Here is a 12,287-nt window from a genome sequence, read left to right on the forward strand (position 1 = left end):
ATATATAACTTGATTTGAGCCCAAAACAATAAATGGTAAGGGGTGATAATAGGGGTCAAAGTTTAAAAAATTGACCTTTTTTGCTTTGACTCAACATACACCTCCAAACACCCGGGCAACACCGGGTTGAAATGCTAGTTACTAATAAAATTGGAAATATATTCTGTAATCCAGTCATACAGGGTGACAAAAAAGCTAAATGGAGGCCATCTATAACATATACTGTAGAACGGAGAGAACAAAAGGGCCAAAGACCCTAGTGTTTTGATGTGATGTTTTGAATATAATAAACTAATTATGACCAAAGTTTAATTTCATTCGGACAAAACACTAAGAAACGGGGCCTAATTAGAGTTGGGGCTCGTTTGTTGGGGATCACCCTGTATTAAGTACAAAAAGAAAACTTGAGTGCATGGCTAACTTGTCCACCAAGTTTCACTTATGAAAGTCTAACAGTCTTTGTTTTATTACTGTCAATGATATGCGAGAAGAGTTTAATGATTGTCTTATCAGTAGATGTAGACGAGTCCCAAACTAACCAGAAATTAATTCTTCAAAGTTTTATCTATAGGGTTATGTCTTTCAAATTAGTCCCAAGGCTGTTTTTAAATTGAATAGGGGCATCGTAATTACAGCCAGGGATTGCCAAAAAGAGGAGTATATCAGAGTTGTTGAGCATATGACATGGCATATCCAAGTCTGCTTGCCATGCGGTAATACACATTTGAAGCATAACAATGAACAATGATAAAGAAAGACTGTTGGGTATTCACCATGGTGGACAAGTCAAACATAAACTGAATTTAGAATTAAGATGGGTTCAACACCTAAAGTTTCATTAGGAGCGTCACTAAGAAATCCGAGGCCATTTTCATTGCCTTCCTAGAAATTGGCACATATATATACACTTGTATTTTTTATGTAGATCCTCTCACGCATCTTTCTATAGGAAACGCACACACGGGCATACATAACCAACAGTGTATTATTTTTAATTAATTGGAATTCGTATTGAGATTAGTAATTTGTATAATTTATTCATAAATGGATAAATAATAACTAACAGTGTTACCCAGGGCAAAAGGAACTTCTATTTTTTTTTTTTTTTTTACTCCTCTCTATCCATCTATCTTTCTCTTTTTTTTTTTCCTGCCTTTCCTATCCACCTGTCCTCGTTGCCGCTTTCCTTTCTGCCCAGCCTGTTCCTATTTCTTGATATACGCACGCAGATAATTCTCGCTTATAGAGATTTTTTTTTTTTTACACAGTGATCACCACTTATCAAGGCCCGGAAGCCACTCAGGGATAAGGGTTATTGCAAGTACATTACGTTAGTGTGGAGATTTGATGAAGTGTTTACTTAAGGGGGCGGTTCATTAGGAATTTGTTAACATTGGACTTGAAGACATCCAAGTTGTAGTCAGGTGGGAAGCAGGCAGACGGAACAGAGTTCCACAGGCGTGCAGTTCTAAGAAAGAAGCTTTGTTCATGGAATCCGCGTTTTGGTTTAGGCACAGATATAGAGTGGGGGAAATTTTTCACAGTGGATTCAGCTAAACGGGTGTTTTTCGTGAAAGATTGACGAGAGGGGACCAGAGATTGGAGCTCAGATGAGCACCTGCCATGGAAATAACGATAAAACAGATATCTCGAGGAATAAGTCGATACAGGGGAAGTAATTCTTGATAGAAAATCAAAGTTGATTTCCTTTAGTTAGTTTTATTATTTACATGAACTGACTCTACAACCCTTAGTGAAATTTGCTCCAGTTTTAGGTCAAGAATGGATTTTTATTTTCTGAATTTTAGATGTTATTAATTCCGGGAAGTGTTGGTAACGAATATACCAACTTTGTGGGGTTTTGTTTTGTTCTTTTTTAACTTGTAGCCGGGTATACACTCACACAATAACCCTTTATATAATAGAAGCTTTGCAATTGCTTTATTTAAAAAAGAAAAACGTTAATCTATATGAAACAGCATAGTACGACGTTTGACCGGCCCGAATCTATTGTTAGCATTGAGTTAATCAGTTCTTTCAAGAATCCAGTACTTACGTGAGAGACCTCCTGCCCATTCTGGTGCGACACGCTCCCCGGGTAGTTTCAGCCGTCTTTCTCCGAAGGATCATGTTCGTAGGTAATATCAAATTCACGGTCGTTCATTAATCGTATTGGTGTCTTGTTTAGGCTAGATGATTTCAACGATGTTAGTTTTTGCGTGGGGTGGTGTTTTCCTTCCATAGACAATAGTTGATACTCCGAAATGGTCGCTCATCTCGTGCTGACCCGACTCAGCGTTCCTAAACAACGTGATCAAACGAGATTGGTGTATTAATGTGAATATGTCGTATGACGAGAGCTATTACCTGAAGTTTGTCAATATTAATACCAAAGGTGGTGCATTGGAAGCGATGGGATTCGAACTTGTTTTTTTTTTTCAGGTTGTCAGTCTAAGTTGGTAGCAACTTTACTGTCTTCACTTTCGTATCGGTCAGTTCATTCGTTACTTTCCTTGTTCAGTGTTCTCTATCGTTCTGTTGATTTTAATTCAAGAATCTCATATTTGTCATCATTTATAGCTAAATCTTATATTTCTATGCCATTTTTACAGCAAAATCTTATATTCGTATACTATTTTTACTGCTAAAATTACATTCATATGCCATTTTTACAACTAAATTTTATATTTCTTTACGTTTGTTTCAAAGTAAATAAACACTTTAAAATAAGTTAAAACATTCGTTCAGACAGGTAGAAAAGTAATTGATCTTGCTTTTGATAACATTTATTTATCATATAGTTGGTTTAATACAACTGCTTTCGTTTGTTTTGACTGCAAAATGCTTGTTTTAGGTTTGTAACCCATACCAGAATCATCACGGCCGTCACTTGAATAGAGCATACGAATTCCAGGGGCTTCATTCGTGGGTTTTCATAGAGGAGAGTTCAATTCGAGAACTACACATCCTACTATAATTCGGACGTACGTTATCATTTATCAATTGTGCGCGTGGTTAGTTATCATGGCGCACTAATGCTGCCGATCTCATCTTTTCAACGTAATGATTAATGGTAAAGGTATTTACTTTTGTATCTTTCTACCCCCAACCCTTTATTCCATTCTTCTACTCCGTTTTCCCAGATGGACTCACCTTCTATATTGTGTGACTAGTTCCACACCTATTTATATCCTCTTTAAAACAATCGTTCGTTGTACCGCTTCTTCTGTCTTCAAATCCTCCTAGCTCGTACATTTTGTTTAGAAATAAATATATTCTTAGGGTAAAAACGGTCGCGCATCCTTACAGCGTGACTAGCTCATCTCAAACGGTTTTAACAATCAAAGTGTGTACAATAAAGCAACCAGACTCTTCCAGGACACCGATGTTATTTCGACGATCCCTTGGTGTAGTTTTTTTTTATGCGTAACCATTTAACAGCTGTGTTTCGACACATTTGCAATAGCTCATTTAATAGTAGGCTCAATCAATTGTGACGTCTCAGTAAATTTGATCCCTTGTTCTGCTTGTTGCAAGCTTCTTCGGAATAGTTGTCTTTCTCCATTTCCATCGCCTATTCTCATCAGCAGCTTAAATAGTAATTATGCCTCAGTTATATCCAAAGTTGTCTGCTCTTCTTTGATTTCCGGTTTCTGCTATCCATTTGGCTGGAGATTCATGGTCAAACGGGCAAAAAGCCATCCTTGACATGAAGAAAGGGGGGGGGGCTTTTACGATCTCAGAGAGGAAAATAATTCGAAAGGGCTATACATTAAAACCCCGAAATACGGCATTAACAATTAGTAATAAAATACAGTAAAATATATAATACACAGTATATATTAAAATAGCATTAATAACACCGTAAGGCGGAGCAAATACCGTAACTAGGGTTCCGGAAAAACGTATTCCACTGAAAAAAAAAAAGTATCCTAGAGCAACCGTATTCCGGCATTCTACAGTATCTTGCTTTTCAGTGTAGTTTCGTCTGCAGGGCAGAAATCGGTTGTCAAAGAGAAAAGGCTATCTTGACTATAAGCGGTATTTCTCCTCTTTGTATCTAACAGGAACTCACATTTTGAGTTTTAAAATTCTTTTTCGTTGTGATTATAAATACCTTAATGTTAGATAATATCAAATATTCTTTCAATTCGTCCTCCAAGGGGAACAGACCAAATCTGCTAAAGAAATGTCCATAGATTTCTAACATTTTCCATTTAACTACAAAAATTTAGGTACGAGTTTTGTTTTGCTGAAAATATGAGCGGTTAACTTCACCCAACACATTGCTCTCATTACGTATTTTATTTCGAAAGGTTTTTTTTGTTTTTTTTTTAACACCCTCAAGTCCATATAGCACTACTAGTAGTTCATCTTTCTGCACTTTGTCATTTTCTGATACACGTTAGCTCTTTAATATTAACTTCTAATAGAAGAGATTAATTTGTCTTTATCATATTATGTTAAAAGATTACGAGTTATTCAATCGTTTTGAGGCACAAGGCAACAACAATAGTGCTATTAGAACACATGCGTTTTATTGAAAATCGTAGTACAGCTACAAAAGTACGATTTCACTTGGTTTTCTTTTACGTCAATTTAAGACTTCCGTCATTTCCTTATGTGACGTAATCCCCAATTGAGGAGCTTTAGAACTACGCTGAGATAGCTTTTTGACCGATTCCGGGTAACGGCAGGTGCCTCAGGAATTTAGGGTGGATAAATATAGATATATTTTAATTCATTGTCAAAATGGATATACTTGCTTTTTGGTTGGAAAAACCTGAGATATTTTGTTATTTGGGAAAAACTCAACAACAGGAAATGCGAGGGTGTTCGAAGAACATATTGTACTGGCTGAGTGATGGTTGATGACCTCAAGGTTATGGGTTTTTTGTCTTGAGTTGGGTTTCAGCGTGATTTGATTGGCTGGAAAGACTTCCACCCCACCCACATCGGGTCGATATGCTCTAAAATTAAGCAGATTGCTTGTTGAATTCGGGGAGAATAGCTCGTATAGAACCGCCGTTCCCTGGAGAGGGGACCCCTCGCCTCCTCATCCAACCGTCTGTCGCTGTCTGTGAAGAGATTTGAGACTCTGAAAAAAAACTTACAAAAACTGAGTGATATTTGTAAAAACAATTGTACATAATTCTGCGAAATTAAGCTTCAGTAGAATAGTCTGCCTGCTGCTTCGATATTCGCTTTCAGCATACCAGATTTCATGTAACAACCTCAGAGAAGACTAGACGACACGAGCCGATAATTCAGATAAACAGAAGTCCTAACCACCTCACAAAGAGGGGTTACACTTACGTCTTAGTTTTAATTCTAATCTTAATTTCTAGTGGAAAACATTGCCCGTACGCTTCACTCTACAATGATTTCCTTATTAAATTCCGAAACGGCGAATATTTCTATTGTTTTGTTAGTTCATTATAATAGCCGTGTATAATTGTTGGTAATCTCATCTGCATTTAGATATGAGAAACCGTTTGAAATAACTTGTCTACTAAAATGTGATTGCAATGCTTTGGAGACACTTGTGCCAGAAATCACATATCGTAAATAATTAAATACATTTAATAGTGACTTTATCGCTAGTTTCATACATTTGAAGAAGCAGCTGATTTTCAAACTTGCTTCGACCGTTTTTTGTTTTTTTTAGATGTGAGAAATCAAGAAATGTTTGGAAGCAAGCCAAGTACGTCCAAGGATGGAATACTGTTGCCATATCTGGGCAGGAGCTGCTAAAAACAACCTATCCTGCCTTGACAGAGTACAAAATAGACTTCGTGGCTTAGTGGGGGATGCCCTTTTCTCTACCCTGCAACCTCTCTCCCACAGAAGAGACGTTGCGAGCCTATCCTTGTTTTATCGTTATTTCCATGGCAGGTGCTCGTCTGAACTCCAATCTCTGGTCCCCTCTCGCCAATCTTTCACGAAAAACACCCGTTTAGCTGAATCCACTGTGAAAAATTTCCCCACTCTATATCTGTGCCTAAATCAAAACGCGGATTCCATGAACAAAGCTTATTTCTTAGAACTGCACGCCTGTGGAACTCTGTTCCGTCTGCCTGCTTCCCTCCGGACTACAACTTGGATGTCTTCAAGTCCAATGTTAACAAATTCCTAATGAACCGCCCCCTTAAGTAAACACTTCATCAAATCTCCACACTAACGTAATGTACTTGCAATAACCCTTATCCCTGAGTGGCTTCCGGGCCTTGATAAGTGGTGATCACTGTGTAAAAAAAAAAAAGCACTAACTGCCGCAATGTCGTAGGAAGAGTTCAGATTTGATATTTTATGTCCACAAATCAAAACAGCTTTCAATTTCTCTATTTCAAGAACTGGAAATTCCGAAAAATGTTGATACAGAAAACCATTAAAGGCAAAGGGTCCGGTTGCTTTAAGACTTTTTAGTGTATTCTTCATTATTTTGATGCGACGTTAAAATCGGGAATCGACTTATAATTCACACAATATCCAACGTTTTACTTTTTATCAAACATTGTCAAATTTGTAAAACAAAACGTTAATTTTGATATAAATTCGTCTATTTTCTTTGGTCCTTTATTGGCAAGGGAAGCAACTCTAGTCGTTGGACTTATTTTGAGGGAAAGCATACAATTCTTCCTCAGACTTTCAGATTTTCTCAGTTTATATATCAATTATTCGCCAGTGTCAAGACGCTGTTCGAGGGAAGATTTATCCTCTGGCTACCAGATTACCAAGTAATATATTTAGTGATATGTGTGGTAAGTAGTTTTAAGTAATGGGCATTTCCTTTTGCTGTAATCAGAATGCAGATAAGTTCAGGTAAGCCAAATATGGGAAGGGAAGAAGCAAAATATGAGATTAGCTCAACAGGAATCAAAATCAAGCACTAATGGAGCCTAGTAGAAAAAAATAGTGAGCTTCTCCAGTAGATTTGCCTCGGTTACGCATTAGTGAATGACAAATTAAGACGTGCAATATAATTTCATCGATAACGAACACGTCTGATTCAACAAAGAACCTAAATCCTATTTAGGAAACAAATGATCATCTTCATTAGCAGTTTTAATGAACAGAATTTGTTTTTATTTATTATTTAATAAATTTGAATATTATTTAATAAAGTTGAATAAAATTTCTAAGAAGATGTAGAAATAAAATGGATTTAAAAAAAAAAATATTTTTTATTACAGCAACTCCATGCGAATCCTGAAATGAGAAAAAAAAAATTGTAAAACCTTGTACGAGGGTCGTAAGAAAATGCCTATATTTTAACTTAAAAAGTTGAAGAGATATGAAGACAGGAGTGGCACCATTTAAACGGCCGATTGTGCTGCAGAATGTACTTTTCTCCGTGTTTACGTTTCTCAATGCAGTTTTGCAAGCGATGAACGATGCCTCGATAGTAAAAGTCCTGAGTGTGCTTTGTCACCGCTCAGAAAAGTCGACGAATGCATTTAACTGTACAGACAACTGCATCGTTCAATAAGCGTCGCTTAATGTTGATCAGTTCAATTTTTCCGCATGGCAGAATTCCATAATACAGCCAAGTCTGATGCACGTCCATAAGTGGTTTGCTTAGTCTAACACCGTCAATATCTGCAACAGAGATTAACGTTTCGCGTCATTTGTAATTCCTGATCCATTCTGGCGAAATAAAAAGTACGAGGCATTACTTTTCGAAGAGTGCGGGGGGTTTTTTTATAATTGTTTTTATATCCTGTTAATAGTACATGCGTGTTACGTCACAAGTGACGGAAACGTGCTATATATACTGAGCAAGAAAATTAAACATTGATTAATTAACCATCATATTCTTTTCTATATACCTATATTAGTGACTAAGTATGAGCCTTAATCTATATAAAACAACATAAAAACACTGATCGGCTGTTGGCCACTGAAGAGCATTGTAGAATACATTTAGAAGAATTCAGTTTTACTTAACTTTCGAGTGAATTTGGTTTCAGTTTGTTTTTCCTACACGTGATTTTCAATAAATTGAAATCTTTCAGATTAGAATCGATAAAGCAAATTTAGCACCCCCTTTACAGGAATTCTGAATCAGATCAAATTAAAGCTGTGTCGAGATTCCGAAACCGTTAATTTTTTCCCCTCAATTATAATTGTATAAACGTTAACAGTTAATTATTTTACCGTTTCAAGTATTTCAATTAGCGAACTTTGCAAAGCGCTTACTGGCTTAAAAGCAACATTTTGTATCTTAATACGAGGTACGTTCAATAAGTTTCCCTATGGGCACTTAGTGAGTAAACTCCCTTCGAAGTAATCTCCTCCGGTTGCAATGCACTCCAACAAGTTCTGTAAGGCCCAATGGAAGTCCTATTGTGGGAGCATAGCAATGACCCTAGCCACAGCCCCTTTCAGCTTGTCTTATGATAGCTAAGGTTTCTCTTGAGCTTAGGGAATAACCAAAAGTCACAGGGGGAGTAAGGTATAGACTGGGGATGGTGAGGAACTGTCTTAATGCCCATCTTGGTCAAATAGTTTGACAAGGATGGAGTTGTGAACTGCACTCTTGGGAAAAAAATTCTACATTTTCAGTTCCTTCCGAATAATTATGTGTACCGTTCTCATACTAACATCAAACTATTCATTTTCTATAAACACGACGGTCCTTATCTCTCAGACTCCTTGCCTTATGCCACTTAACCGATGATCGATTTATGCCAGTTTCTGTGGCAATTTTGCAAATTTAAAACAATTTTATTGCATATCGTTCTTCTAAAGTGTTCTCCCATCCAGATTGCATTTTAGAAATTCACCAGCTGTAAAATCATGTTTTAGTGACGTGTATTCCAATTTCTGCCGTAGCTATTCATTTAAACCAAAAATCATTAAAATTGGCCCGTCATCTCGTAGGATAACTAGTAATATTGAATTAAAGAATCTACAATTTTAAATGCCTCTACAAAGTCTGGAAACAGACTGAAGGCGCATCGTAGATACACGACACTGGATTTGCGTGGTGAATCAATTAGATGCCAAACAAGGAAATAAAACAAGTACAGCCGTTGTAATTTAATTTTAGTAGAGTTTATTTCTATCATGCAGTTATTTTACAGTTAAAGTGAAGAATTTTGAAAATAAATTTTATAAAAAGATAAAGGAAGTGGTAAAAATCTATTCAACATGTCCGCCTTAAGAATTTTATTCATTTTTATTGCCCGCCTTAATTTAATTAAATTAACGATCAAGTGAAACTAGTTGAAATTTCTCGATGAAAAAAAAAACATTACTTAAAAAGGCTCTTATATAAAACGAGAACCGATTTAGGTTGTCGTGCATCTGATCTTTTTAACATCAGCAAGTACGTATCAATTCTGGAGCCAGTTGCCATAGAGACGCAATGGTGGCCGACTGTAGGACTGCTTTTTTGGCTTGGAAAGCCACCGATACGAAATTACTTGTTCCAAAGTTTGAAAGCTTTATAAAATTACCGAGTCACAGAATCCAGAAAAATGTTTTTTAAAAAAAAAAATATATATATATATATATATATATATATATATATATACTGGCCATTTCAATTTTAACCAAAATCAGTGAGAACTGGAGGTTCTCAGATATATAAAACATTGAACTACTGATGGCCGCTTGTAGAAGCGGACCCCGAAAGATTGGAAGTTTCAGCGCATCTTCCTAGCTTCAAGACAACATTTTAATGCCTTGCAACGTCCCAATCGAAATGGAAGATATTATGGTAACTTGATCAAATGATCTGTAACGAATGTCAATGTTGACTACATTGTACGCAAGAGATAAACAATTATCACAAAATCCACCTAAATGGCTCATTACCTACATATTAATAGATTGCATATCTATACAAGATGTTGGATTTTTACAGAAAAATAACGAAGTTTCGGTGTTTAACTGATTTTTTTTAAGTTTAAATTTTAATGTAATATTTTTCCTTATATAAATACCAAATGGATAATAGCCGTTTGTAGGAGCGAGCCTTATATGAATTCGAAGATCGTTACATTAATTTGATATCTTACCAGTAAAAATTCTAGAAAAAAAAATATCGGGTATTTACAGGAGGGACTATGTGAATGTTGCCAGTGAAAGTTTTGTGGAACGGGGGGGGGGGAGATTCTAACTTAGGACACCCAGGTTGTCAGTGTTTGTAGGAAGCCGGTTAAACTCGCCGTTTTTATTCCAAAGAAAGTTCCAAGGGAGTATGAAATTCACAAGCGGTCCCCAGTCGCGTGTATAGCCCGTTAGGGGAACAACGACGTTGTTTTGTGACTTGCGGGGAGGTATCGAAGTACAGCGCCTGTAGTTCCCAAATTGGTTGCCTATCTGGTACTGACCGAGCTCAACGTTGCTTACCTTCGGTGATCTAACGGGAACCGGTGTGTTAACGTGATTATGTCGTACATTGTGTTTCTCCACTGAACAACCATCAGGACTATTTGGATGATCTGTCGCATCTCCCTAGCCATCATTTGAAGTAACGCCATGTTGAATATAATGCATTCTGGTAACGGCTAAATCTTTATGAAAACAAAGCGTTTTTGTTTTTAGTATGTTGCGCTTCGAAATATTTACATGAACAAAGCTTAAATGTATAGTCTATTTTATTAAATAAAATAAATTTTTTTCTAGAGTAAAATACTTTACAAAAAGTGTTTTTGTTTTCAACAGAAAAAAAAAATGCAAGTTATTTGATCCCAACCCTAACTTCAAGTCTTCTGAAAATAAAATCAACTGCAAACTTCATTTAAAATAAAATAAAAAAATAAATTAAAAAACTCAAGATAAATAAGCCATTGCACAAGAAAAAGGTGCACCCTGACCGCAAAATGCCTTAGCAACCTCGTTGCGTTGGTATTCTCCGATAAGGGCACCTTAGTAAAATTAACATTTAGAAATACAAATAAAACACTGCGTACAAAAAAATTCAGATGATGTCATGCGCACAGCTGTCATGAATATACCTTCAACTTACCTTTGATGTAACGCGCAAAAGAGCACTTCCAGAAGTGTGCCTTTGGAATCACCACCCTACTCATCCGTCTGTATTAATATGCAGAAGTTTAAATGTAATGTAAACAAACATTGCTACCCAACTTCCGACCCACATTATCTCTTAAGATCTAATTACGAAAGTCTTAGACTTTACTGACAAGAGGGATTTAATGGCAATATGCCTTTATTTGGGGAGGGAGGAGAAAAGGTGTTTAAAGAAAACTACGAATTTTTACACAAATCAGAACAAGCATAACATGCATTATGTACGAGATAATGTTCAAGAAATTTTTCTGGATCTTCAGTGTTCATCTGTCGTTTCTTCTTTCCTCTGGTCCTTCTCCACGTCTCATCTGTCGACGTCCGTAACAAAACCAGTTTTCACAATGATCTCAGAAGTCTTACACATTCTGCAAAATCATTGTGAAAACCAGTTTCGTCTGTCTTGAAAATCCTCTTCACTTCCGGAAATGCGACGTCTTCTTGCCGTTCGTTGGTTTCGTCATTGCGTTTTAGAGCTACATAAAAATTTTACTTTGGAAAAAAATAATATACAAATATAAAAGTATTCACTTCATACAGAGCAAATGAAATAAAATGTATTTTTAAATGCTTAGAGCGCAAGGTTTTGTGAAAAACATTTCTAAATGTAGCCTCACTCTTAAATTCTATATAATAGTAAATGACATTTATCTGATTCTTTGAACCGACAATTATTTAACGATACACAATAGTTGCCTTTCGATTGTATCTTTCCTTTTCTATATTTTTAAGTAGAAATCACTGGGAGAGATGCAACCCTGAATCAAGGCGGAAAGCAACGGGAAACTACAGTCTTTGTCTTCCCGAGATTACCATGGCGCTACAGTTTGGAGAGTTGTGGTCGACGACGTTGTTGAAACAGCAGGACCGCTGAATGGACGAATTGAGAGCGTCCCTGTATAATTATTGGTCTATTGAAATGTAAAGAACTAAAGTTATAGTCAGGTATTTTAATAGTCAACGCTATGAGAGCTTTTGGTTGAACTTACCGCATAGCTCCGACTTAAGCACGTTTGCAAATGTGTAGATAAAGGTTTCTATAAATAAATAGATTATACTTACATCTATTATATAAAAACAGGATGTAGGATATTCTTATCTTGATGTAAACTTACCTGGATTAGACAAAACAAAAAGACATTTGAGCGGTTTCGTTCACGTAAGTGAAAACGTTCGCTGCTCAGATGGAAACTGATCAAATGTTTTTTTTCTTCCTGCGTATAATTGTTTGCATCTATTTTCGTACA

General features: G+C 36.3%; 1 long non-coding RNA gene across 1 annotated transcript in view; it reads right to left on the minus strand.

Moving 5' to 3' along the window:
• Positions 1 to 350: 350 nt before the first annotated feature.
• The window catches only part of LOC145248261 (uncharacterized), a 119,275-nt gene continuing 107,338 nt past the window's right edge, over positions 351 to 12,287 (minus strand). Inside the window, exon 5 of the long non-coding RNA XR_013863352.1 lies at positions 351 to 7,209. This is a non-coding gene — a long non-coding RNA (uncharacterized LOC145248261). The remainder of the gene's footprint in view (positions 7,210 to 12,287) is intronic.

Source organism: Euprymna scolopes, chromosome 26 (genome assembly GCF_053919585.1).
Source record: "Euprymna scolopes isolate OS-2025 chromosome 26, ASM5391958v1, whole genome shotgun sequence".
Lineage (NCBI taxonomy): Eukaryota > Metazoa > Mollusca > Cephalopoda > Sepiida > Sepiolidae > Euprymna > Euprymna scolopes.